At 40.3% G+C, this 16,500-nt stretch overlaps 1 protein-coding gene across 2 annotated transcripts in view; it reads right to left on the bottom strand.

The window, feature by feature from the left end:
• GPM6A (glycoprotein M6A) overlaps positions 1 to 16,500 on the bottom strand; it is a 448,503-nt gene that overhangs the window by 199,426 nt on the left and 232,577 nt on the right. The gene's annotated exons all lie outside the window — the stretch shown is intronic.

Raw genomic sequence — 16,500 nt, forward strand, 5'->3', positions numbered from 1 at the left:
CCATGTGTACGCACCTCCTTCATTGGCACCATTCCAGCTAGGTCGTTGCTGCTGTTCCCGGCAGTGATATGATATTGCTATGTCACGTGCAGGCTGCAGTCAATGAGTGACCAGATCGGTCAGGGCGGACATCAACTCTGATGAAATATTAAAGGTTGCAGCTGAAGAGCAGGATCAAGATGTTTTCATTAGAAATCGGACAGAAAACACCTTGAGATGTCACAAAATTGGCTCATTGGCTTCAGCCAGCATGTGACACAACAATCTTATCCCATCGCCGGGAACAGTGGTGCCGACATCACTGGAGCGGCGCCACTGCAGAAGGTAAATATACACTGTTAATATTTTACATGGGCTTTGAATTGATTAAATTGGGGTTGTGCAGAAGTGGACAAACCTTTTAAGACTCGAGTTCCAGTGGAGGTTCTCACCAACCATACTCAGCATGGTATGTCTGACTAAAGGAACAACCAAACAAATGCTTAAATACTGTAGGTTTAAAAATGCTCGTTTCAATATTATGTTGCCATGTTATCATTCTGGCAATCATTCGATGAAATTACTAAATGAATCATTCTATGAATGTCACCCTCATTCATGGGGTGAATTGAACTTTTATGCAGGATAAAAGCTCATCATTTTCATCAGTGCATCATCCTGTGTAAGCAGAACTAATGCTACTCAGAACCTTGGCAGACTATGCACACTAATTCATTTAGTATAGATCACTCATATCATTTGCTTTTGGTCTGCCTGTGTAAACAGGCAGTCATATGACTACCGATCCTTTTCATTTTTTAGTTCCTCCTCTCTGTTGCAGAGATTTTAACTTGTAAAGTTTAGGTTATAATTTATTTAAAGTTCAACTGGGTGTTAACAGAGATTTGTCTCTGCAGTGCAAATACTTCTTCAATTACATGAGACTGACATGCCATAGTGCTGTCAGCTGCCCCCCTCCCCCACATTAACTACCATGAAATGAGATCTAGAAGTGTTTGTAATGATACGTAACTCAGCTCTGCGGTATCTCTTCAATGTAGCTGCAGAGGTCAGTGTGGAGTGGAGGGTGTGTTCTCTTCTCCCCTGTATGATGCTGCCTGCTAATGATTGGTTAGCCTCATGCAGAGGAAGAAATGCATGCCCACAGAGACAAATCTCAGGGAATAGGGGCTGTAGTAACTGGGTGTTACCAGATGTGACCAGTTTAACATGCTAAAGCTGGTGAAAGGTTCACTTTAAGGACTCATTCTCATATCAGTGACTTTTCATGTACTCAAAAAACAGTCAGCGTTTGATCAGTGTTTGGTCAGTGTTTCATCAGTGATTTTCACATATGAAAAATAAACACACTGCTAAGTTTCTACTGTCCATTATAGTGTTAATTGCGGACTACATACGGAGGCCATCCATGTGGGGTTCATGACTTTCACAGGCCCACAAACTGTTATGGGTAATTTTGATCCATGACCTCAATAAAAAATGAATATGTCTCACACACCGTCCACAATTAAACACGGACATGTTAACAGCTCCATAGATTATAACGGGTACATATTGCATATTCAATCACTGATAAACATGGATAGAACATGTACATGAAAAACTGATGTCTGAATGAGGCCTTACTGTAGACGGAGGCATCATGTGCTGCACGTAATGCGAATAATGGAAATATCTGACAAAGTGATTCTGCTGTGTTTCATTTGCACACAAGAAGGTATACTGTATGTATGATTAGATATCACTTTTTTTACTGCATATTTACTAGTGTCATCATTAACACATGTTGCAGAGCTATTCAGTACATTCAGGATTTTACAGTGCGAAATAATCTGTGCGAGTCTTTCTAGCAATGCCCCTTTGTCTCCAGATAACACTTGTGTGATACAGAATACATTCGCCTGCCCATCTGTCAGACTTCAGGCACAACAGTCACTAATCCTCCAGAGACAATCATTCCTAATTATGGAGAGATTACAATGTGTAGGAGGAGAAAGGCCCTCGCTTAGTGCAGGTGCTTAGGACAAAGAGGTGCTGACACGGTACACACAGCTTCCCTCATATCCACAGGGCCGGGTGTCGGAGCTTTTCTCATTGTGACAGATTCCGTCTCTCAATACATAGACACTACATTTCCTTTTTGATAATTACTGCTCAGATTTACAGAGTCTAGCTCTCATGTGCCTGTCCATGGCCAATGTGGTTGCATTTTCGTTATATTGTATATTCAGTTATTTGCATGTGCCATTGTCTTTTTCTTCTTTATGTCAGAAGCACTTGTTAACTCAAGGCTCCGGCCCGATCTGCGCATGTTTAATCGACCACCATGGTTGTCATGCCAACAAGGAAGGAGAACTCTGAGCTTATAGTAGGCATTTCAATGCAGCAGTGACCCAATTACTGTCCGTCAACAAATTCACAGGGACAATAGAGACTAACACATTATCAGGATTAAATCTAACTGAAAAAAAAATATCAAGATACTGAAAATGAAATGTTTGCAAATAAAAAAATGAGCACTTGATTTCTAGATGTTCTGGTAGAATTCAGGCTTGTTATTCTTTGTAGGCATGCCTATCTAAGCTAAAGCCAAGAATATGCTCTAAAAATGTAGGTCTAAAAACATAAGTAATGTGTGTAAAAAACATCATATATATGTGTGTACATATATATGTTTGTGTGTGTATGTATATATATATATGTGTGTGTGTATATACAGTATATATATATGTATATGTGTGTAGGCATATGTATATATATAAATATATATGTACATATATATATGCGTGTGTACATACATACTGTATATATGTATATATGCATGTTGTAGTGCAGCGGGGTTGGTGCAGTGTGACAGGCAGGCAGTGACTCAGGAAAGTTCAAAACAAATGTGTTTTAATGTCCAGAACTCACAAAGTAAACAAAACATGGTATCTTCCGGATCGTAGCCTGGAATCAAGGCAGTCTGTATCCGAGTCCAGTTGCCGTGGGCGACTGCACCACCGTGCTACGCTGAGGGGTGCAGGCCTTTTGGCTTTGCTTGGCTCCATGTTGCCTCACACAGGTTGAGCTTTGCAGAGCCACCTACTTTACAAGTTTGTAAACCAGGACAGGCACACTCAACCCTTTGCTGCAGGGGTTTTAAATGAAATCTGTGGCCAGGAGCCACTTGTAAGACCTAGCCTGTAGTGAGCGGACTTTGCCACTACCATTCTGTAGTCCACTCCAAAAATAAAAGCCCATGCCATGCCGGGTTTTCTTAAATCTGCCTTGGGCAAATATCTTGCCCAAGATCAACTCTTACTTTTATTTCGCACTGCAATCACAGCTATGCCTGTGACTGCAAAGTACTTCAGCTGCCTCAATACGCTTCTATGCACATCCTGGGGGACACATAGCGACCCTCACATATAATATCTGTCATTGCCTCACAGTGTACATATGTATGTGTTTGTGTGCGTATTTATGTACTGTATATGTGTATGTATGTATATATATATGTGCGTATGTACATATATAGTGTGTGCTTATTAATATATAGTGCCACAGGAGTAGTATTTTTCTTAAATCTTCAATTTGACGTCTGAAGTGTATATATCATGTTCATATTTCATACCATTTTCCTCATAATTATTATTATTATTATTACCGGTATTATTTATTGTTATAGCGCCATTTATTCCATGGCGCTTTACATGTGGGGAGGGGTATACATAATAAAAACAAGTACAATAATCTTAAACAATACAAGTCATAACTGGTACAGGAGGAGAGAGGACCCTGCCCGCGAGGGCTCACAATCTACAAGGGATGGGTGAGAATACAGTAGGCAAGGATAATTATTGATTTTGATCATATTCTTCTGGCTCCTAGCCATTTGGTCTTTTGATATGTTGGCAATGATGCCTCATTTTTAGTGTTGAGCGATACCGTCCGATACTTGAAAGTATTGGTATCGGATAGTATCGGCCGATACCCGAAAAGTATCGGATATCGCCGATACCGATACCCGATACAAATACAAGTCAATGGGACACCAAGTATCGGAAGGTATCCTGTATGGTTCCCAGGGTCTGAAGGAGAGGAAACTCTCCTTCAGGCCCTGGGATCCATATTAATGTGTAAAATAAAGGATGCAAATAAAAAATATTGATATACTCACCTCTCCGACGCAGCCTGGACCTTACCGATGTAACCGGCAGCTTCCGTTCCTAAGAATGAGCGCTTGAAAGACCTTAGATGACGTCGCAGCTTGTGATTGGTCGCGTGAGCGGCCACGTGACCGTCACGCGACCAATCACAAGCCGTGACGTCATCTAAGGTCTTTCAAGCGCTCATTCTTAGGAACGGAAGCTGCCGGTTACATCGGTACGGTCAAGGCTGCGTCGGAGAGGTGAGTATATCAATATTTTTTATTTTTATTCTTTATTTTACACATTAATATCGATCCCGATACCGATTCCCGATATCACAAAAGTATCGGATCTCGGTATCGGAATTCCGATACCGCAAATATCGGCCGATACCCGATACTTGCGGTATCGGAATGCTCAACACTACTCATTTTAAAATGTTACTATAGTATTGGAAAAAATAAATCCAGCTTTGCAGCCAATTTAGGTTGCGGCATTAGGTAATTGAATAGGCAGCTAATCTATAAGAAACCAATATTATGGAAATGTTCCCATTGCCTGGATTCTCATGTGCAGTACTGTATGCACAGCACAGGGCAGTACACGGTAACAGGGATTTCAAGCACCAGATTGTTATGCAAAAGAGAGAGCTCCGGTGAATTGTAGGAATATTGCTGGTCTGGCATCTCCAGCATGCATCTACTACAGTTATTGTAGGTTTGTTTTCAGATTTCACTCAATAAATGAAATCTGGGGTCAAATTCTCAGTGCAATCCACATAAAGGACATGCAGACATTTCAGAGCTGATTTCCATGTAGAAGGTGAATTATTTTCCTATGGATGTGAGCTACGGTATGGCAAAGGGGGTTTTGAATGCATTTTTGCAGTATTCTGTAAAGACTCCATATGTGACATGCAGGATTACTATTTACTGTATATACTTGCAATTCCCCAACACACTGGACTGTAAATGCAAGTATGGTAAAAAATGTAGAAAAAAAAATAGCCCATAGACTGACAAATTAAACAGTAACCAGCAATTTAGTTTTTGTCCAATAAATCAATAGTACATGTAAAAATAAGAAACTTTGTAGTGTGTCTTAAAGAGAAACCTGCTTTTTCTCCTCCAGGACCAATCTATCATTCTCGAAATTCTCAATGCATGGGTAAAATCTGTATACAGTGAAGACCAATTGTTACGTTATTGAGATAGGAGATGGCAGTTGGTGCTGATAAGATTCTATGTAGATGAGAGGGGAGAACTGGAGGAGGAGGAAGAGGAGGAGCTCTGCCTCTGGACCATACCTCTTCCCTCAAGATAGAACTTTATAGGCACCAAGTGTCATAATAATAATAATAATAATAATAATAATAATTTTTATTTATATAGCGCCAACATATTCCGCAGCGCTTTACAACTTATAGAGGGGACTTGTACAGACAATAGACATTACAGCATAACAGAAATCACAGTTCAAAACAGATACCAGTAGGAATGAGGGCCCTGCTCGCAAGCTTACAAACTATGAGGAAAAGGGGAGACACGAGAGGTGGATGGTAACAATTGCTTTAGTTATTTGGACCAGCCATCTCCTATATCAGTAATGTAACAATCCAATCTTCATTGTATACAGATTTTACCAGTGAATTAAAATTAATGTTCAGTCCTGCTGGAGAAAGAAGTAGATTTCTCTGATAAAATATATTACAAAGTTGCTTATTTTCATGTGTATTATTGATTTATGTAATAAATCCAACTGACCCTAAGAGATAGGGAGAAAATAGAGGAACAAGCTCAACGCACGATCTAAGTGTAGTAAAAATTGTTTCTAAATTGCACGCTATAATAGTTGCACTCACCAGAAACAGGCAAAATGAGGCATAAACAGGATCCCACAGGAATCCCGTGGTGGCGGACTGCAGCTCCATCAGCTGGGCTCACGGGAGGCTTCAGATAACCGTGGTGGAAGCAACCAATAGACAGAGAAAATCCCAGATAGTTCTCGGCGCTTCCGTCACAAGATTCTTGTGATATATGTATTCTTTAAACAACCTGAAGAAGACTCCGGGATGTTGGAGACAAAACGCGTTGTTTTATCCTGTAACTCCTAAATAAACGATTATATTTGATTTCCACGAGAATCTTGTGACGGAAGCGCCGACAACTATCTGGGTGTTTCCCTGTCAATTGATTTATGTATTAAAAACTAAAATTACGATTACGCGTTGAATGAGAACTATATACACACTTGTTATGCCTTCAGTATATTGCAGTGTAAAAAACACATATTGGATACCAACTTCCAAACCTCAAGCAATTCTCCACGTGACTAGAAACAGTGCATAGCAAATGCAATAAAGGAAAACAGCATAAAAATAAAACCATGTGCAGAGTCGGGCAAAAGACCCATCCGCATGTTTGTATTACAGCTCCCAGTGGCCAATATAGAAAAGGGCCCCTGTGCAAGAACAGTATGTGGGCCATATACGTCCCATAGAAGCTTCTTTGGAGTAGGCCGGCTTACCTCGTGGGTCCCTGTATGGCTGCACAGGTTGCACCAATGATATGTCCACCCCCGACAGCCCCTGTATAAGTCACACTCTCTCATATAGAAGCAAACTATACATTCTATAGTGTGCTCACCAGGATGACGTGTAACAGAAGTGTACTCCTCTATAAACATTGCTTGTAGGAGAAAAACGCCTCCACAAAATGGCCCCACAGACAGGCACTAAATGGTGGCCTGCAAAGCAGTCATTGTTGTGTAGGATCCTGCTATAAGCCATACAGGCAACGCAAACCCAACCCAGGAACATGAAACCTAAAGTTACATCCAAGGAGATGCCATTAAAGGGGTTCTCCAGTGAAAACAAGTCATCACCTTCCTAAGTTATAGGTAATAACTGATTGTTCGGTGGTGGTCCGATCACTGGGACCCACAATAATCGTTGGGCACTGTCATCTCCAGGGAATGGAGCAGCAGTGTGCATCCTTGACTGATGCTCTATTACTTCCCTATGAACGCTCTCTGCTTTTCCAGAAGCCCCATATAGAATGAATGGACAGGCGGGTTTAACAAGAATAAAAGTGCCTTGTGGGGGATACAAATTTCTCATTTGGCCTATCGGTGTGAGACCACCATTGAATAACTTATGTTTGCCGGATAACCCTCCAACTTCATAGGCAACATAAATGTAAAAATGTTAAAAATATATATATATATTTATATACATATACTGTATATATATATATATATATATATATATATATATATATATATATATATATATATATATATATATATACTTGTGTGTTTGTGTGTGTTCTATATATCTATCTCACAGAGATAAATACTAAATAGTATAAAAAGTGGCAGCTGTGAATTATCTATTTCCGCATTATAAGGAGCGCAGCTTTTTCATCTTGGGAAAGTTTGAATGAGAATTAATAAACTTGGATCTAGAAAAGTGCAAAACTATTAATTTTCATTTCCTATTGAAATATAAGATTGCGTGTTTCATTCTAAAGATTATCCCACATCAGCAAGCAGGCAAATGGTGTACTCAGCTCGTCTTCCTGCTTCCTGGGACAATCGCTGAAATGAAATGCGTATTTATTTTATCAGTGGCATAAAGGAACTGCTGATCCTGTTTCCACTCACAGCTTGATGGCCTGATAAATATTGGTGATGTTTTCCCCAGACGTAGCTTCATTGTCACTGTTTTGGGATATTATGTTTCTTATGCCGTTATTCGTGGACCACATAAGGAAATGCCGGAAGCTTACACATGACTATTTTATTATTTCATGGTTTATGTTATTTTTGGTTGATACATTACTGTAGTTATGTTATACGGTTTCTAAATTACAGAATGAATATAATTCGGAGCTGAATTCATAATTCTGCTGAATGTTATGTTAAACAGTTTACAAACTTGACATCTGACACGTCTAAAGGCTTCGCTCACCAACTAACACTCAAGAAAAGAATTTGTGTCTATGCAAGGGAACATTTATTTCTATATGAAATTACTTCTTCAGAAATGGCAATACTTCTGCAAATCAAAAGAATAAGCACAATAAGCCAAATGGACCATAATTGAAGACTGAAAGGCTTTAGTTTTGAAGTTTGCAAAATTATGAATACAGCTCTGGATTTTGAAGGTATCACTCAGATTCAGCACATGGTAAATAATGTGAGATATTTACAAAGCTACACACATTTTTGGATTAAGATTACAATTCTATGTAATCTGTTGTCAATAGGCATAAATACATATCTAATATTTCAGGTGACTTTTCAGAATTAGCTATCATGTGTGTGTGTCAAGTGACACTATTTCAGGCCATTAAATCACTTGTACTAGTACTACTACAAGTTTTCCCTATGAATGCACTATCTTTTAATTTTCAGTTGTCCCTGAGCTAGTGGGCCAGCACTAGCTACTATAATGTCTCCAATTCACTGTACACAAATACAAGAAGGATTCCTGCTCTCCTGTCTTTCTGTAACACATGTTTAGAAGCAGCAGCTTGGAGGGCATCATTCAAATTATTCAGCATTGGGGTGAGATGTAACACTTACTAGAAAACTACAGACCAGTGTCTCAGCCCCTCTCTCTCTCTGTCCTACCCTTCTCTAAACACTAAATTAGGCAGCTGGAATCTGACTCCTCAGTGAGCAGGCAATCTCTTGAAATGTAGTTTTGTTTCTGAGTGAATAATGAGTACAGGATCTAAGGTAGAAGATGTGATTTATAAAAGGAGAACACAGCATATTGCTCTGATAAGACATTACAAAGTTTTCTTTTTTTGCTGGTTCTACTGATTTATGCAAAATTTGTTGAAATACCAGTGACTAAGAAGGTTGATACATAAATAGGAACAAAGCAAATTTACACTTTGAGTCAGCGTAAAGGAATTGAAGCTGCTGACACCCTCCCTTGAAGATCTTGTGGTTATGTAATAAATTGCCATGTTTTGAATACTGTTTTATCTATGTTGTGGCTTGCAGCAAGTTGGGTGGCTACAGGTAGGATTAACTATTGGGGTCAGCCCATGGTGGGAGGAGTTAACTGGGCAAAAGGAACTTTAGTTCCTATTGTTAGGGAGATAGGGAAGAGTGCTGGACAGGAGAAGAACCTGTGGTCCTAATGTTTGCAGTCCTGTATTGAAAAGGATGTTTGTGTTTGAAGATCACTCAGCCAAAGCTGATCTCCACTTTGCACTGACGAGGGGCAGTACCCCGAAACACAGTTTCTGCAAATTGAGATTCTGGTTTGGCTCTTATCCTAAGTCATGTGACAAGGCTTGTTAAAGGGTCAACATTGACTGTTAGGATTGCTACTTCCAATAGGTGGCACTAGAGTTCTAGTCCTCTTCCTCTCTGAAACGACAATTTGCATATTTCCCAGAGGAGCATTGCGGCTTTACGTCTCCTCATCTCGGCATGCTTAGCATGTCACTCTCTGCAAGGAGAAACAATACTTCTTGGATATCGGTCAGATGCCTCTCACTCAGCCAAACCAGATCTCCACTTTGCACTGATGAAGGGCAGTACCCTGAAACACAGTGTCTGCAAATTGATATTCTGGTTTGGCTCTTATCCTAAGTCATGTGACATAGCACATTAAATGGTCGACATTGACTTTTAGGATTGCTACTTCCAATAGGAGGCACTAGAGTTCTAGTCCTCTTCCTCTCTGAAGAGACAATTTGTGTTTGAAGAAGGGATTATTGGATAGAATATTCTGAAGGAAACAAGTGGCAAAAAGATTTATCTCAGCAAGGGAGTCTAAAGTATGGACTAAGCAGAAGAAGGATTCATTATCTCAGGCAAGGGGGTCTAAAGCAAACATTATTTATAGTAGATAATAATCTAGAGTTTAGCCAGGCCTGATGGTCATAGCAGGGAAGATGGTCAGGATGGAACACAAGTTCTCCTGGGGAGCTGATGATGCAGTGACACAGAAAGGAGCGTGTGACTCTCATCCAATTGACTAAGAATTGTAGCGAGGAGTCGTAGTGACATATATCAGCCAGTGAGGTCCGACTCCTCACAAATCAACCTGAAATAGAGATTAGCTGTGGGGGGCCGTAACGACACATCTCGACCCATTCTCACAGGAGATATGGAGGTTCTCATAATGGTTTGCTGCACTTATGTAAATGTAATGGAAGCAATGTACCACCATGTGTAACCGTGAAGTTCCTGCCTCTGGATTGTGCAGAAGAAGTATTCTTAAACTGTTGCTCCTGCTATCTGATGTATGCATCGCACTTCTCATCAATTTGTTCAGTAAAGAAAAGTTTATCTATGGCCTGCCATGCCAAGCGGCAGCATGCGGTCTGCAGAGGGGCATCGCCAAGCTAGCGGCAGCACACGCACCCAGCCAGGATCTCCATTCTCCTGTAGCGTGGTGGGGCGCTGATACTCACCTCGACTACAGCTGTCATCACACCAGCAAAAGTTTATACTTATAAATGCATAGTCAAAGCCATAGCCTTTTAACAAATAGACCAGGAGGTAGTGAAAATGTCCTTATATTGGCATTATCGTTATTTAAGCCACAATAAAAGCAAAATGTTTCAATTGTTAAAATTATTACTTAAATTCCTGACAGCTGTGAACCCCATTTATGACTAGAATGGGGGTCCCGAGCACTGTTCCCTGTAAGCGGTGTGCTCTGTACACAGCTTATAGTAAGGATCAAACAAGTCCAATATGAAACTCTACTTCCCAAGCCTCTCCTCATTCACTAGAGCTGCATGCTTGTACAAGGACACTCTCACCTCATTAACCCCTTCACCCCCAGGCCATTTTTTTCCACTTTTTAAGTACACCATTGATTTTACCATATAATGTACTGGAAAATGGGGAAAAAATTCCAAATGCAATGTAATTGCAAAAAAAAGTGCAATTCCACAATAGTTTTTTAGGGTATTTTACTTACCATGTTTTTACTATATGGTAAAACTGACCTGCCAATATGATTCTCCAGGTCAGTATGAGTACGCAGATACCAAACATGTGTAGTTATTTTTTTATTTAAGTGGTGAAAAAAATTCAGAAATTTGTATGAAAAAGATTTTTTCCATTTTGTGAGACGCATGGTGTTTTAATTTTTTGGGATCTGGGGCTGTGTGAGGACTTCTATTGTACCATAAGGAGTTCACTGAGCCTGTAAAGAAGAGCATGCGAGCTCCACACCTCAGCACTAAACTCCTTGGCCGCTGTACACACGCTGTACACCGGTCACGTGCACCTTAGTCTGTAGAATGATTCCTCCATCATTAAGTTTGCATGTTACTAGAGCACATGATTTACATGTTCTAATTTAGTAAAGAATGGCTTATGACGAACTGAAGCTTCCACTGATTTTTTTCATCCCTGAACTCACAGAAAAAAATGACACTAATTGCTTTGATTTTGTTCTTAACCACAATTTGACATTTGCATAGATTGGCACAAACAGCTAATTAGTTTCCATGGCAACCATCCTCACAATTAAACTCCAACCTGTTTTAACATTCCACAAATGTAGCAGGTTTCAATCACCGCCTGTGCCTGCGGTATAGCACACTGACACTGTCAGACAGCGCTACCTCAGCAGCTGTGGGAGCGGACACGCGGCACACTGTCTCCAATCAATAACCGACTCTGCAGTCTCATTACCTACACTGTAGGGAGTCACACTCAGCAGTAGGTAGTGTTCACACAGGCAATGTGGTCTGGTCCAAACATGTACAGCTTTATTGCTTTCATAAAACTCCAATGGATTCAAGGGAAAACAGCCTCTTCTTGGCACAAAGGTATCACCGCAAATATACAACTCATACACCAGAAGGTAATGACCACCAGAGCGGACTCACCCATTCAGGTCTCAGTCCTTCTTACAGCAGATTAAACAATGTCAGAGTCTCTCCCAGACAGCAGTTCAGGTTCCATAACAAGCTCAATCTGCTGCACATTAGCTGGTTACTCACCAGCTCCAACACCTCTCGGGCTCTGGTACACTACCAGCATTATGCTATATCCACATGTTGCGTTTTTTGCAGTGTTTTTCTTTCAGCATTTCTTTATGCAAATTTTCATCTGCGCTTCACAGCAGTACCAGCAAAGTCAATGATATTTCAGAAACCTCATGCACACACTTTGGGTTTTTTCCTCATGGTTTTGTCACAAGAGCTTAGTTTTTACAAAATGCCGCATGTCACTTCTTTCAGCGCTTTTCAACCATTGAAAGCAATGAGTAGTGCAAAAACGCTGCAAAAGCTAAGCCAAAAATGCAGGTATCATGAACTAAATTGTATCAACAGGCGCTAGAGACAAATGTACCCTGACAAAAGCGCATTAATAAAACACAGCAAAAACTAAGCAAAACCTGCTTTTTGTAAGCTGCTTAAACGCAGCTTAAACTTGGCATAAAAAAAACATACTGCAAAAATGCAACATGTGAACATAGCCTTAAATAGTCTTTTTTCTTAACACCACAGACTGCTTAGCTCCCTAGCTAACTGCCAAGACAAGTGAACATCCAACCTGGCCCTATAGACATAGCTAGGTGCACCTAAATAAGACCTGCAGTGCTAGGAAATAACCAGTCCTACCTGGCTTTCCTACAATACACATGGATGTGTCAGTGATGTAACCAACCAGAGTTTGATGTGCCCGGGGGCAAGATTTGGAACGGAACCACCCCATCCTAGTATATACAAGCCCTCCATCCTGGTATGTATGTTCCCCTTCCTGGCCCCTTCATGATATATATATCCACCATCATGGTATATATGTCTCTGACCATGCCCCATCCTGGTATATCTTTATGTTCTTCATCCTGGTATCTATGTTCCCCTTCCTGGCCCCTTCATGGTATATATATATCCACCATCATGGTATATATGTCTCTGATCATGCCCCATCCTGGTATATCTTTATGTCCTTCATTCTGGCATCTATGTTCCCCTTCGTGGCCCCCTTCATGGTATATATATATATATATATATATATATATATATATATATATATATATCCACCATCATGGTATATACGTCCCTTATCCTGGGCCCCATCCTGCTATATAGTTGAAACCAGAAGTTTACATACACTATATAAAAAGACACATATGCATGTTTTTCTCAATATCTGACATGAAATCAGAATAAACCTTTCTCGTTTTAGGTCAATTAGGATTACCATAATTATTAATATTTGCCAAATGCCAGAATAATGAAATCAGCAAAGTGGTTTCACCAAAGTGGCCTTACGGTTTCATCAAAGTGGTTTTTGATGCAGTAAAATCTGAGCTATTCAAAATGCGCCTGTGTTTGGAATTCGCAACATGTCAACATGTTAGGTGGATGCACCTTTATGTGCGTGCCTTCCCATTAGACTTGCATTAGATGCAGAAAGTCCACAAGTAAAAATACATTTATTTTTAGTGCATTTCCGCAGCAGAAATGAACTAGAAACGCCTTTAATCTGCACGTGACTGTATCAAGGTTTTGTCAAAGCCAAATTCCAGGAAGAATTAAAACCAGTCGCATTATTAAAAACATGAGATATCAAAAATGGCTGTAAAAACACACAAATAATCTAATAATAGGTGCAGAAATGCTACAGAAAATTTGCAACATAAAAAATTCACCATGGTGGGAACGGAGCCTGATGTTCCCTTTCTGTTACTGCCTCTCTGCCATCACCTATGTAATATCACAGTTTGCGTTATTTCCATACTGGCTGTAATAACCCTTTCCTATGACTGATAGTTCATTATTGATGGATTGTGATACCACTTCTCTTTTGTGGTGTAAAGGCACGATAAGATGCTTCCTTTCAATGTGTCCCCGGATACAGTACGCTTGGTTTGTTTCAGACCTGGCAGATTTCGTCTTCTGTAGTCAGAATGTTTTGAGTTACATTTCCATGGATTCGTGAATTACGACTAATAAAAGGCATGCTTTTTCTCTGGCCATCTTAAAGCTCTAAATATATAACACACAGATGTTACTGTGTTTTTGTAGAAAAGATCATAGCTGGAACAGATTGTCCTTCTAAAAAAACAACTGTCTGGCAGTGAAGTCAGAGATTTCACAATCACGCTGTTACTTTGCGTCTTTCCTAACAATGTGAGTGGTCCTTCAGTGTGGAGCGACGCAATGCTTAGATTAGGGATTCACCTATCAATTACCTAATAACTGTGTCATTACAGGAAACACTCACACTCTGAACCTGACCTAGCGTAGTGCTAGGGGCATCACAATCCTTGTACAGACCTCTGCGCCTTGTCTACTGCTGCAATCTGCTCTCTGACAGCTTGGCTCTATACATTACATGTCCTCCATCCAAAGTCAGGAGACTAAATTATATCCGATCCTCACGAATCTCCTAGAAGTGACCCAGGAAACATTCATTTTGTTCCCTGTTTCTTTCTTTCCTTGCTGGCCTTACCTCAGGCCACACTGGCACACAGACTCCATACATACATATAGGAGTCAGGGACATGCTGCACCATGGCGTGATCCCGGTCAGACGCCTCTCACCCAGCCAAACCTGATCTCACACTCTGCACTGATGAGGGGCAGCACCCCGAAACACGGTGTCTGCAAATGGAGATTCTGGTTTGGCTATTTTCCTAAGTCATGTAGCAAGGCTCGTTAAAGGGTCGACAATGACTTTTAGGATTGCTACTTCCAATAGGTGGCACTAGAGTTCTAGTCCTCTTCCTCTCTGAAGAGACAATTTGCATGTAATATAGAAATCCAATAAAATATATCATGACTTTCTGCTCATGGATCCTTCCATATAACATTTAGAAACTAAAGAGACAAATAATTTCTATAGGCAGTGTATTAAAGGAAATCTGTCAGCAAGTCCAGAAATACCATTACATGGCCAATACGTTCCTCCATTACACAGAAATCAGCATTTGAATTGACATGCAAATGAAGCTAAAATACGATGGTAGATCTGAAGCATCTGTCACTCCAGCTCTATTGCCCGGCCAGTCCCGACTCTTTCTGCTTAACTGAACATATCAGACTCTCACCTACCCTCGAAACCTTCAAAAAGAACCTGAAGACCTACCTCTTCCAACAAGCCTACAACCTGCAGTAACCACCGATCAACCAAACCGCTGCACAACCAGCTCTATCCTCACCTACTGTATCCTCACCCATCCCTTGTAGATTGTGAGTCCTCTCTCCTCCTGTACCTGTTGTGACTTGTATTGTTCAAGATTATTGTACCTTTTTTATTATGTATGCCCCTCCTCACATGTGAAGCGCCATGGAATAAATGGAGCTATAATAATAAATAATAATAATAACTGAAGTAACACGTCGTAGAGACTCAGGGTCAACCAGAAGGATGCACGTGGTGAATAGAGCAGAGGACCTATGTAATAGTTATATGCACAAATTGATAATTTGGGTTGTGAAATCCTGCTCACAGATTCCCTTTAAAGATCTTTACAGCACATATATAATGTGGCCACGTGCGGGTGTCCTCAATAGTATTTAGCCTTGAGTACTGTAATTTTAAAGTGTAATATCTCACATCTTGTGTTTCACATTATGTGCAGCCTGAAAGAGGACCTGTCACTTGCTATAGATTTCATTTAATTTTGTACCTGTTATAATTGCTTATAATTGCTGCTGCTATTCTCCTAAATCTGATGCTTTTTTTTCTTGTTCCTGCGCCTCTCCATTGCTTAAATACGGCCTCTTCCCCATATCTAAGCCTAGCCTTTTTTAGCCAAGTGAGAATGGTTCTTAAAGGGAATCTGTCAGCAGTTCTTTTCTATGTAATCTGAGAGCTGCATGAGGCTGAGAAAGAGACCCTGATTCCAGTGATAAATCACTTAGTTTACTGGGTGCAGCAGTTGTGATAGAATCACAGTAGAGCAGAGCTCGGTTGTTGAGGTGTGGGGTTAGACTAGGATGCACAAGGCCAGTTGTCCTGTAGTGATAATCTCCTGCTGATAAAACACTGAATTTATTGAAACACAGCACAGTAAATGATACATAACTGTAATCAGGGTCTCAGCAGCCTTTTGCTATGTAATCTGAGAGCACCATAATGTAAGAGCAGACAGATCCTCTTCTCCTGTCTACAGCAATCTCCCAGAAGACCATGCCCTGTTGGCTAGAATTACTAGCTATGCAGTATATGCAGGGAAGAGAGGGTGATATCTCAGGAAAGGAGAAGCACAGGAACAACAAAAGCAATGCCAGATTCAGGAGAACACAAGCTTTTATTTCAAGTAAAAAATTAGCTATTTATGACAAGTGACAAGTCATCTTTAAATTGATTGGAAGCATGGAGAAGAAGCCACGGTACATAGCATATAATACAAGAAAGTTAT

Source organism: Ranitomeya variabilis, chromosome 1 (assembly GCF_051348905.1).
Source record: "Ranitomeya variabilis isolate aRanVar5 chromosome 1, aRanVar5.hap1, whole genome shotgun sequence".
NCBI classification, from domain to species: Eukaryota; Metazoa; Chordata; class Amphibia; order Anura; family Dendrobatidae; genus Ranitomeya; species Ranitomeya variabilis.